Source organism: Anomaloglossus baeobatrachus, chromosome 4, assembly GCF_048569485.1.
Source record: "Anomaloglossus baeobatrachus isolate aAnoBae1 chromosome 4, aAnoBae1.hap1, whole genome shotgun sequence".
NCBI classification, from domain to species: Eukaryota; Metazoa; Chordata; class Amphibia; order Anura; family Aromobatidae; genus Anomaloglossus; species Anomaloglossus baeobatrachus.
This window is the reverse complement of record NC_134356.1, coordinates 358,446,251-358,459,090: the sequence shown is the minus strand read 5'-3', so window position 1 is coordinate 358,459,090 and position 12,840 is coordinate 358,446,251. Positions and strand designations below refer to the sequence as shown.

General features: G+C 41.5%; 1 protein-coding gene across 2 annotated transcripts in view; it reads left to right on the top strand.

The window, feature by feature from the left end:
* Positions 1 to 12,840, top strand: part of TBC1D22A (TBC1 domain family member 22A) — an 811,105-nt gene that overhangs the window by 640,746 nt on the left and 157,519 nt on the right. The gene's annotated exons all lie outside the window — the stretch shown is intronic.

Here is a 12,840-nt window from a genome sequence, read left to right as displayed (position 1 = left end):
GGGGGTTCTGCAGAGAGGGTTGAGGACATATATACTTGATTATGTGTATGTATATATATATATATATATATATATATATATATATATTTATATATATATACATGTGTGTATGTGAGTATGTGTATGTATATATATATATATATATATATATATGTCATATGAAAAAGTTTGGGCACCCCTATTAATGTTAACCTTTTTTCTTTATAACAGTTTGGGTTTTTGCAACAGCTATTTCAGTTTCATATATCTAATAACTGATGGACTGAGTGATATTTCTGGATTGAAATTAGGTTTATTGTACTAACAGAAAATATGCAATCCGCATTTAAACAAAATTTGACCGGTGCAAAAGTATGGGCACCTCAACATAAAAGTGACATTAATATTTTGTAGATCCTCCTTTTGCAAAAATAACAGCCTCTAGTCGCTTCCTGTAGCTTTTAATGAGTTCCTGGATCCTGGATGAAGGTATATTTGACCATTCCAGTTTACAAAACAATTCCAGTTCAGTTAAGTTTGATGGTCGCCGAGCATGGACAGCATGCTTCAAATCATCCCACAGATTTTCAATGATATTCAGGTCTGGGGACTGGGATGGCCATTCCAGAACATTGTAGTTGTTCCTCTGCATGAATGCCTGAGTAGATTTGGAGCGGTGCTTTGGATCATTGTCTTGCTAAAATATCCATCCCCTGCGTAACTTCAACTTCGTCACTGATTCTTGCACATTATTGTCAAGAATCTGCTGATACTGAGTTGAATCCATGCGACCCTCAACTTTAACAAGATTCCCGGTTCCGGCATTGGCCATACAGCCCCAAAGCATGATGGAACCTCCACCAAATTTTACTGTGGGTAGCAAGTGCTTTTCTTGGAATGCCGTGTTTTTTTGCCGCCATGCATAATGCCTTTTTGTATGACCAAACAACTCAATCTTTGTTTCATCAGTCCACAGGACCTTCTTCCGAAATGTAACTGGCTTGTCCAAATGTGCTTTTGCATACCTCAGGCGACTCTGTTTGTGGCGTGCTTGCAGAAATGGCTTCTTTCGCATCACTCTTCCATACAGCTTCTCCTTGTGCAACGTGCGCTGTATTGTTGACCGATGCACATTGACACCATCTGCAGCAAGATGATGCTGCAGGTCTTTGGAGGTGGTCTGTGGATTGTCCTTGACTGTTCTCACTATTCTTCTCTGCCTCTCTGATATTTTTCTTGGCCTGCCACTTCTGGGCTTAACAAGAACTGTACCTGTGTTCTTCCATTTCCTTACTATGTTCCTCACAGTGGAAACTGACAGTTTAAATCTCTGAGACAACTTTTTGTATCCTTCCCCTGAACAACTAATGTTGAATAATTTTTGTTTTCAGATCATTTGAGAGTTGTTTTGAAGAGCCCATGATGCCACTCTTCATAGGAGATTCAAATATTAGAACAACTTGCAAGTGGCCACCTTAAATACCTTTTCTCATGATTGGATACATCTGCCTATGAAGTTCAAAGCTTAATGAAGTTACAAAACCAATTTAGTGCTTTAGTAAGTCAGTAAAAAGTAGTTAGGAGTGTTCAAATCAAGAAATTGATAAGGGTCCCATACTTTTGCATCGGTCAAATTTTGTTTAAATGCGGATTGCACATTTTCTGTTCGTACAATAAACCTAATTTCAATCCAGAAATATTACTCAGTCCATCAGTTATTAGATATATGAAACTGAAATAGCTGTTGCAAAAACCCAAATTGTTATAAAGAAAAAAGGTTAACATTAATAGGGGTGCCCAAACGTTTTCATATGACTGTATATAATATTGTGTGTGTGTGTGTGTGTGTATATATATATATATATATATATATATATATATATATATACACCGTATTTTTCGGACTATAAGACGCACCGGACCATAAGACGCACCCTGGTTTTAAAAGAGGAAAATAGGAAAATAAAATTTTAAGCAAAAACTGTGGTCATGACACATTGTTATGGGGCGAGGATCTGCTGCTGACATTGTTGTGGGGGTAATCTCCCCAAATTCTTTAACTCACCATCCTGGTAATGATCCTCCTGCCTTGTATATATATGTCCCTCATCCTGGTATAGTCCCCATCTTGCTATATACTGCCATCCTGGTATGTGCTCCCATCCTGCTATATACCCCATCCTGGCATATGGCCGCATCCTGTTATATATCCCATCTTGGTGTATGGTCGCATCCTTCTACATACCCGATCCTGGCATATGGACGCATCCTGCTATATACCCCATCTTGGTGTTTGGCCGTATCCTGCTATATACCCCCATCCTGGTATGTGCTCCCATCCTGCTATATACCGTCACCCTGCTATATACCCCCATCCTGCTATATGCCGTCATCCTGCTATATACCCCCACCCTGCTGTATACTCCCATCCTGCTCATAATATACCCCCATCCCTGTATATGCCGTCATCCTGCTATAAACCCCTATCCTGCTATATGGCTGCATCCTGTGGCACACAAAAAAATAAACCTTTATACTCACATTTCCTCGCTCCATGCAGCATCGCTCCTCCTCCCATCAGTGTCGGCAGCAGCGCCGCTTACCTGTGTGGAGTCTGCCACAATCACTGCAGCATCGAGATGTCCTCCTGTCTGTGCCGGCCGCGGTTGCGTGTGGACACGAGCGCACAGCGATCCCTGTGAGCACCGCTAGTCTCCACACACTGCCGCGGCCAGCAGACAGGAGGAGATCGTGGTGCTGCGCTGATGATGATGCGCGGGGGCAGTGAATACAGCCGCACATGATCACTCCAGGCTGTAGTTGCCATGTGTGATCATGCGGGCCGGCTGTTTACTATCCGCGCATCCCCCGCCCATCACCCCACCCACCTGTCAGCATCGACTTCAGCGCTGAGAGATGGGCGGGAGGATGGGCGTGCATATGAAATGAGCTTGACCATGTGGTCACGGCAGGCTGCTGCAGCCTAATCATGCCCCCGCTCCACCACAGCACCCTCATTCCCCGCAGCCCTACATTCAGACTACAAGACGCACCCCCACTTTCCCCCAAAATTTAGGGAAAAAAGTGCGTCTTATAATCCGAAAAATACTGTATATACAGTACAGACCAAAAGTTTGGCCACACCTCATCTCTAGAACGACTGTTAAGAGGAGACTTTGTGCAGCAGGTCTTCATGGTAAAATAGCTGCTAGGAAACCACTGCTAAGGACAGGCAACAAGCAGAAGAGACTTGTTTAGGCTAAAGAACACAAGGAATGGATATTAAACCAGTGGAAATCTGTGCTTTGGTCTGATGAGTCCAAATTTGAGCTCTTTGGATCCAACCACCGTGTCTTTGTAGAAAAGGTGAACGGATGGACTCTACATGACTGGTTCCCACCGTGATGCATGGATGAGGAGGTGTGATGGTGTTGGGGGTGCTTTGATTATGACACTGTTGGGGATTTATTCAAAACTGAAGGCATACAGAACCAGCATGGCTGTGTAAGAGCTATTTGACTAAGAAGGAGAGTTATGGGATGCTTCGCCAGATGACCTGGCTTCCACAGTCACCAGACCTGAACCCAATCGAGAAGGTTTGGGGTGAGCTGGACCGCAGAGTGAAGGCAAAAGGGCCAACAAGTGCTAAGCATCTCTGGGAACTCCTTCAACACTGTTGGAAAACCATTTCCGGTGACTACTTTTCTCATCAAGAGAATGCCAAGAGTGTGCAAAGTAGTAATGAAAGCAAAAGGTGGCTACTTTGAAGAACCTAGAATATAAGACATATTTTCAGTTTTTTCACACTTTAAGTATTTCATTCCACATGTTTTAATTCATAGTTTGATGCCTTCAATGTGAATCTACAATTTTTAGAGTCATCAAAATAAAACTCTTTGAATGAGGTGTGTCCAAACATTTGGTCAGTACTGTATATGTATATATATATATATATATATATATATATATATATATATATATATATATATATATATGACAGTTATTAGACTGCTGGCAAAAAAGCCATTAGTGGTGGTGTCCTTCGTTTACATTGGGAAAAGGTGGTGATAGATTCCCTCTAAAATGTAATGTAACTTTTTTGCTGAGGATTGTTTGATTTACTTTTGTGGGATAATTCGGAAGCATTTCTTTAAAAACCAGGAGTGAGAAGTACTGTTGCATCAGAAGTTGACCCAAAATGGATGTTTTGCCTAATAGTCAAAAATGAGAATGTAGAACTTAGGTCATACTAGGCAATCCTCAAATCAGTTTTGAATCCCAGGCCACAATCTCTTCTTTTTGACTGTCTGGCACAGAGGTGTAGTAAAACTCACACTTCCCAAATTTAACTTCTTCAAGTGACTGAGAATATGCTTATTTAGCATGATCACAAACAGACTATTACCAGCATTCTTTTTTTTTTCCCATTGTTGGAGTAGTGCTTTTAACCGAAGATCCCTGTCCCCCTGTCTTTTACTCGCAATCCAGAGCATTTTAGCCTTTTAATGACTGCTCACATCAGTCTCAAGCAGTTTGTGTTTCATGGAGCAAGTTGGAGGTAATTTTTCAATGCAAATCTATGAAAGCCTAATTGTGGCCTTGTTGTGCGTTTCATAGACTTGCATTGAGAGTTTGCAGAAATTGAGGTCAAAAGATGTCACTACGGGACCTGAGCAGCGCCGAAAAATAATGAAAAAGCAGAAGATGAGTATAAGATGGGTCAGGGACCTTAGATTAGGAGCAACACTCCAGCAGTGAAAACAAACAAACAAACCATGGTGTGGTTCTTTTAGTAAAAGGGGATCCATATTAAACAATGACAATGGTGTGTATATGAAATCATCACCTTTCAGTACAGTTTCATAATTGTTTGTTAAAACTACTTCCATTTGCATGGAGACCTTGTAAGGCACAGTTTTTGCATTTTCTTTTCAAGCTAAAACAGGATTGCATATTGTAACTAACATTATATAGAAAAAATTTAATTTTCCATTCTAGCACATTTTTTTCCTATATATATTTTTGATTATTTTAGCGCAGCCTGTGCTTTTTCTTATTGTAGTTGCTTTATGGATATCATTTTGTGGCGTAAATGACCCCTGATAGCAATTTTTGCATTCAGTGGGTAAATATCCTCATATTTTTCTTGGAAACATGAAAGCATTATTGGCAATTCAATTAAAAAATATCATAAAAGGGTTCTGTGAGTTGAAAATCTAGCTAAGTCTGATTATTTAAGGCTGAAAGTTAGGTTAATATCCTGTCGATAATGCATTTCCGACACTAAAATCACAGCTAGCCTATGTCAGTTGTATGCATTAATGAGCAAGTAACTTCCCAAAATCCGCCAAAGCTTTGAATGCATAAAACGTTATCCCTTGATGTATGAATGCATTTAAGATCTTTTCATTTTCGGTTATTAGCATCCACTTAAGACAGAATATTTAAAACTAGATACTTCTGGTCTTGCTGAGTGCGGTGCTGTGTTAGGCAATTTTCTGAAACACCTATAGCTGGGATGTATATTTAACCTCTCACTTTATCACTTTTCTCAAGATTGTGGAATTTCTTAACTTAGTTTTATATGACAGTATTTTACCATGTTGCTCAGTAACACAAAATTAAAAAAAGAAATGTGTATTGAGTTTTAAAGAAAGCAAATAGAGGTTTTACACAAGGGAAAATAGGTAATGGAGAAGGAAGTAATAAGCATATAAAATTGTTCTTCTCTTGGGATGCTGAAAATTGAAATGCATAAACTTATAAAATATTTTACATGCCTCTCTAAGTACTGGTTAAAGCTAAAGACTTTTATGAGACACCTAAGCTATAGCTCAATGAATGAAACTCTGCAGGTTAAAACAGGTTTTCGATTTTGAAAATTAGATGGGTAGAAAATATTCAGCGTTTTTGCCAGTAATTTTTGTAAGCATTTGGAGAAGTGAAAGGCTTAAAGGGAAGCTATCATCAAAAAATTATCCATTGTTTAAATCGTATTTTTGTATTACATGTATTTTATATCCATTTATTGCCCCGATGTAAGCTAATTTGTGATATGGCTGCATTAAAAATTCCCTGCCCTTCCCTGACTACACTATCTAACTACTATTGATTTGTTTTCCCCACTTCCTATAAGACATTGCTTTGTTTGAAAATGACAGTGCATGCTGGAATACTCTAATGAAGCGTCATTAGGCAGCAGAGGCTGTGGTCACTATCACAGCCTCTGTCCCCTCCCTGAAATGAAGCGTCATCAGTGACGTGTTTCAGCAGTTTGCACAGTGACAGTGCACTCTGTGTTGCCGGCTCAGATCAGTAGAGGAATTTTTAATGTAGCCATATTAGAAATTAGTTTAGATTGGGGCAATAAATAGATAAGGATTTAGACTGTATTTTCTTTGGCCTCTTGACCACACCTTTAGCCACGAGGGCTCATACTTCTTAATCTTTCAGGAATAGTTTTCAGCAAGGCTCTTTATAAATCAGAATTGCAATGACAGGTAACACCTCTATGCACAGCTGATAAGACATGACACAAGTATCATTGACTTTAAAAGATAATCATAAGTAAGCGTTCTTTAAAACACTAAATTCATGATTGTCCTACATTGAAAACAGGCTGCCAATAATACAGTGAATGAGAAAGATGCTTGCTCATTGCGTGAAATGATCTTTTGCGATATGCTAAAAATCATACTTCTCAGCAGTGCAATGTCTGGTGAAAAAAGCACTAGCACTGCTGAGAGCCATTGCAGCCTATGTGTAAAGGCCCTGTCACACACAGAGATAAATCTGCAGCAGATCTGTGGTTGCAGTGAAATTGTGGTCAATCAGTGCCAGGTTTGTGGCTGTGTACAAATGGAACAATATATCCATGATTTCACTGCAACCACAGATCTGCCAAAGATTTCTCTGTGTGTGACAGGGCCTTAAGCAGGTTTTACACTCTGCGACAGCGCTAGCCGATGCTAGCGATGCCGAGCATGATAGCACCCACCCCCGTCGTATGGCCGATATGTGTTGATCGCTGCCGTAGCGAACATTATTGCTACAGCAGCATCACACGCACTTACCTGCCCTGCGACGTCGCTGTGACCGGTGATCCGCCTCCTTTCTAAGGGGGCGTTTCGTTCAGCATCACAGCAGCATCACTGAACCGCCGCCCAATAGAAAAGGAAGGGATGAGATGAGCAGCCAGAACCTCCCGGCCACCCCCTTCCTTCCTCCTTTTCCGGTAGAGGCAGGTAAGGAGATGTTTTTCGTTCCAGCGGCGTCACACAGCGATGTGTGATGCCGCTGGAGCGGCAAACAACATCGTACCGTCGCTGCAGCGATATTATGGAAATGAGCGACGTGACAATGAGCTACGATATCGCACATATTTGCGCTCGTTGATCGTTGCTCATTTGCGTCACACGCTGCGATGTCGCTACCAGCGCCAGATGTGCGGCATTACCGACGTGACCCCGACGATATATCGGGAGCGATGTCGCAGCGTGTAAAGCCCACTTTAAGAGATTTAGTACAGATTGCTCTTTTCTCTTCATTTACTTTGGTCTCTCTGTGTAAACAGGCATTTTATCAATCACCAATTGGTAAAGGTTTACTGATCAATGTATCTTGCTTCTTGTAGATCTGTGTAAACAGACATTTAGTTTAACTCAGCCCAGTGGCCGTGTGGAAATTGCAAGTTTTAATTTTTTTTTAATACAGATTGTGATCTTTTGAAAAAATTGCTGAGAATAAAACAAATACACATTTTACACAGAAATTTTCGCCTTCTATCTACAGTATTTAAGGCTCAGGTTATAATGATAATTTTTTAGCAACTTAAATGTAACTTATCACTACAGCTATGTTCATAAGCTGCTTTAAAGATTTTTTTCTGCAGCCAAAACTTGATCTCAAAACACAAGTTTTCCTGATTCTTTATTTTTGCTATTTTTCTTATTATGTTTTGTCATGTTTTTGCTGTGGCGTTTTTCTGCGTATTTTCAAGATTCCAAAGTCAGCTTTGCTTCTACCTTGCAAGCATGAATAATACAAGCCTGTAGGCCACCAATGCAAGACATATGAGAACGCATAAAAATTTTGGGGGAAAAGGGCAACTAGCTCAAATTGTTTAGGGGAAAACATTTTCTATATCTAAAAAAAATAGTGACAAAAAGCTGGATTTCTGTATGAAGCACACCCATGAACTAAGGTTTTGTGAGTACATGAAAGATAGAGAGAGTTTAATTGTTAGGAAATTATTTACTTTTACAAGTTGTAGGGCATTCAGTTGATCAAGGATTGTTTAATTTCACACCTTGTAGAGCATTCAGTTGATCAGGAATTGTTTACTTTCCCACATTCTAGAGCATTTAGTTGGGCAGGAATTGTTTACTTTCACACATTGTAGGGTATTCAGTTGATCAGGCATTTGTTTATTTTTACACATAGGGCATTCAGTTGATCAGGCAGAGTTTACTTTAACACATTGTTGGGCAGGAATTGTTTACTTTCATACACTGTAGGGCATTCAGTTGGTCAGGCATTGTTTACTTTCACACATTGTAGGGCATTCTGTTGGTCAGGCCTTGTGTACTTTCTCACATTGTAGGGCATACAGTTGGTCAGGCATTGTTTACTTTCAGATATTGTAGGGCAGGAATTGTTTACTTTCACACATTGTAGGGGATTCAGTTGTTCAGGCCTTGTGTACTTTCACACATTGTAGGGCATATAGTTGGTCAGGCATTGTTTACTTTCAGACATTGTAAGGCATTCAGTTGGTCAGGCATTTGTTTATTTTTACACATTGTATGACACTATTATTATTATTATTTATTTATAGAGCACCATTAATTCCATGGTGCTGTACATGAGAAGGGGTTACATACAGAATACATACACAAGTTACAGTAGACAGACTAGTACAGAGGGAAGAGGGCCCTACCCTTGCGGGCTTACATTCTATATGACATAAAGTTGATCAGGCATTGTTTACTTTCACACATTGTAGGGCATTTCGTTGGTCAGGAGTTGTTTACTTTCACATCTTGTACGGCATACAGTTACATAGTTACTTAGGTTGAAAAAAGACCTAGGTCCATTTAGTTCAAACTTACTTTACCAGTTCTACATTTTGTCACGAAGTCATTTATAACCAACAATGTTGTGTGTACTGAGGAAATCATCAAGCCCTTTTTTAAAAGCTGTTATAGTATCTGCCATTACTACCTCTTGTGGTAGGGCATTCCACAGTCTGACTGCTCTAATTGTAAAGAACCCTTTCCTATTTATCTGCCGGAATCATTTTTCTTCCAGTGTATGCCCCCTGGTCCTTAGTATTGTCTTTGGAAGAAATAAGTCATGTGCCAGTCCTTTATATTGACCACACATGTATTTATACAAATAAATGAGATCTTCTCTGAGACGTCTTTTTTCTAAGCTAAACATATCTAACTTTTTCTACCTGTCATCATATGGGAGGCCTTCCATTCCTTGTAGTAGTCTAGTTAGCCGCCTTTGAACTGACTCTAACTTCTGAAAGTCCTTTTTAAAATGTGGAGCCCAAAACTAGATCCCATATTCCAGATGTGGCCTTACAAGTGATTTATAGAGGGGTAACAATACGTTGGGATCACGGGATCTAATCTCTCTTTTTATACACCCTAAAATCTTGTTTGCTTTAGCAGCTGCTGCTTGACAGTGAGTACTGTTGCTCAGTTTATTTGTAATAAGATTACCCAAGTCCTTCTCCTGTTCTTTAGTCCCGAGTTTACTTCTATTTAATGTATACACAGTTATAGGATTATTCCGTTCTAGGTGCATTACTTTACATTTATCAAGATTAAATCTCATTTGCCAAGTATCTGCCCATTCTGACATCTTATCCAGATCTTTTTGTAATATTTTACCATCAAGATCAGTTTTTAATATCCTACATAGTTTGGTGTCATCAGCAAAGACTGACACTTTACTATCAATCCCATCCACAAGGTCATTAATAAAGAGATTAAAAAGAATCGATCCTAGCACAGATCCCTGCAGCACCCCACTGCTGACTATAGCCCATATAGAGAATGTACAATTTATGACTACTCTTTGTTTCCTATCTTTTAGTCAAATCCATACCCAGTTGCATATAGTTTCCCCTAGTCCTTGCTTCTGAGCAAACTCCAATTAGCATTTTTCCATTATTCCCCTCCCCATGTACATTTACCCATACTGACTCTACATTGTTGCCGTTCCCCCAATGTCATCATTCAACACAGCTTTTAGGTTACATTTGATAAATATACACACCCCACCACATTTTTTGTCTTTCCTGTCCTTCCTGAATGTAGTATAACCCTGTATGTTTGTCATCCAGTCATGACTTTTATCCAGCTAGGTTTCCGTAATGCCCACCACATCATAATCCATGGTTGACATAAGAGTCTCCAGTTCATTATTTTTGTTTGCAAGACTTCTTGCATTTGCCAGTAGACATTTAATACTTTTAACACATTTATTACTCCTAACCTCCCTACGTTCCTTGCATGTCCCATTCCCCCCCAATCCTTCATTGACCCCTACCGTCTCACTGTCTCTATCTGCTCTATCTATCCCCTTAATTGCTCCACTACCCTCCCTCCCCCCAGATCCTAGTTTGAAAGCTCCTGCCTCCGTTTGACCATTTTCTCCCCCAGCACAGCTGCACCCTCCCCATTGATGTGCATCCCGTCCCTACCGTAGAGCCTGTAGCCGACTGAGAAGTCAGCACAGTTCTCTATGAACCCGAATCCTTCCTTACTGCCACGTATTTATCTCCTTAAGCTCCCGCTGTCTTTCTAGTGATGCTCGTGGCACCGGTAGTATTTCTGAAAACACCACCTTGGAGGTCCTGGACTTCAGCTTCTCTCCTAGTTCCCTGTAATCGGACCTTCCACCTGCCTCTAACTTTTTCATTAGTACCAATGTGCACCATGACCGCTGGGCTTTCCCCAGCCCTACCCAAAAATATGTCTATCCGATCCGCAATATGCCGAACCCGAGCACTCGGCAGACAACACACTGTTCGGTATTCACGGTCTCGGCGACAGATGACCCTGTCTGTCCACCTAATTATAGAGTCCCCTACCACCATCTGTCTGGGCTTTGCTGCACTCCTATTTCCCTCCTTCCTATAGCAGTCGTTTTCCTTGTTGCTAGGAGCAATGTCCTGCTGTAGTGACCCTAGTCATGGCCTTTCAGTCCTAATATCAGCCAAACAGGCATATTTACTAGGTTGTGCCAGGTCAGGACTATGCTCCCTGACACTTTTCCCCTACCTCTTCTAACTGTTACCCAGCTACCTACCTCTCGGTCCTGATCTTCCCCACCTCCACCCTCCTCCATATCACTGGCCCCAGCCAGAGAAAGGTCACTGAGCTCTAAACTCCTCTCCGGTTTGCAATGCCAATGAGTGTTGCAAGCTGCTTATTTAGATCAGTTACCTGGGCTTCCAAATATGCAACATGCTTGCATCGAGTGCAGACATATTCACCCTCGAATGGCTGCTCAAGGCATGCATACATCTGACAAGATACACACCTGGTAGCATTATCCATGGAGCAACTATTAAATGGGGATATAAACAATAAAGTAGAAAAAGAAAATAATGGGAAACATATTAGGATAAATTCAAACTATGTTCTTGTGTCAAGCTATGAGATTGTGTTTAAACTATACACTTAGCTGCAATCCCCGCTCTTTGCTGCAGAACCTCGCAAGCTCAGGTTGGTCGAGTATTGTTTACTTTCACACATTGTAGGGCATTTAGTTGGTCAGGAATTGTTTACTTTCACACATTTTAGGGCATATAGTTGGTCAGGCATTGTTTACTTTCTCACAAATTGTAGGGCATTTAGTTGGTCATGCATTGTTTACTCTCACACATTGTAGGGCATTCAGTTGGTAAGGCATTGTTTACTTTTAAACCTTGTTGGGCAGGAATTGTTTACTATCACACATTGTAGGGCATTCAGTTGGTAGGGCACTTTTTATTTTCACACAATGGTAGGATATTCATTTGTTAGGGCATTGTTTAGGGGTGCTTCACACACAGCGAGCTCGCTGCCGAGATCGCTGCTGAGTCACGCTTTTTGTGACGCAGCAGTGACCTCATTAGCGATCTCGCTGTGTGTGACACTGAGCAGCGATCTGGCCCCTGCTGCGAGATCGCTGCTCGTTACACACAGCCCTGGTTCGTTTTCTTCAAAGCCGCTCTCCCGCTGTGACACACAGATCGCTGTGTGTGACAGCGAGAGAGCGACAAATGAAGCGAGCAGGGAGCAGGAGCCGGCGTCTGACAGCTGAGGTAAGCTTGTAACCAAGATAAACATCGGGTAACCAAGGTGGTTACCCGATATTTACCTTAGTTACCAGCCTCCGCAGCTCTCACGCTGCCTGTGCTGCCGGCTCCGGCTCTCTGCACATGTAGCTGCTGTACACATCGGGTTAATTAACCCGATGTGTATAGCAGCTAGGAGAGCAAGGAGCCAGCGCTAAGCAGTGTGCGCGGCTCCTTGCTCTCTGCACATGTAGCTGCATTACACATCGGGTTAATTAACCCGATGTGTACAGCAGCTAGGAGAGCAAGGAGCCAGCGCTCAGTGTGCGCGGCTCCCTGCTCCCTGCACACAGCGCTGGTAACTAATGTAAACATCGGGTAACCATACCCGATGTTTACCTTAGTTACCAGTCTCCGCAGCTTCCAGTCGGCGGCTCCGTACAAGCGCAGCGTCGCTTGCACGTCGCTGCTGGCTGGGGGCTGTTCAGTGGTCGCTGGTGAGATCTGCCTGTTTGACAGCTCACCAGCGACCATGTAGCGATGCAGAAGCGATCCTGACCAGG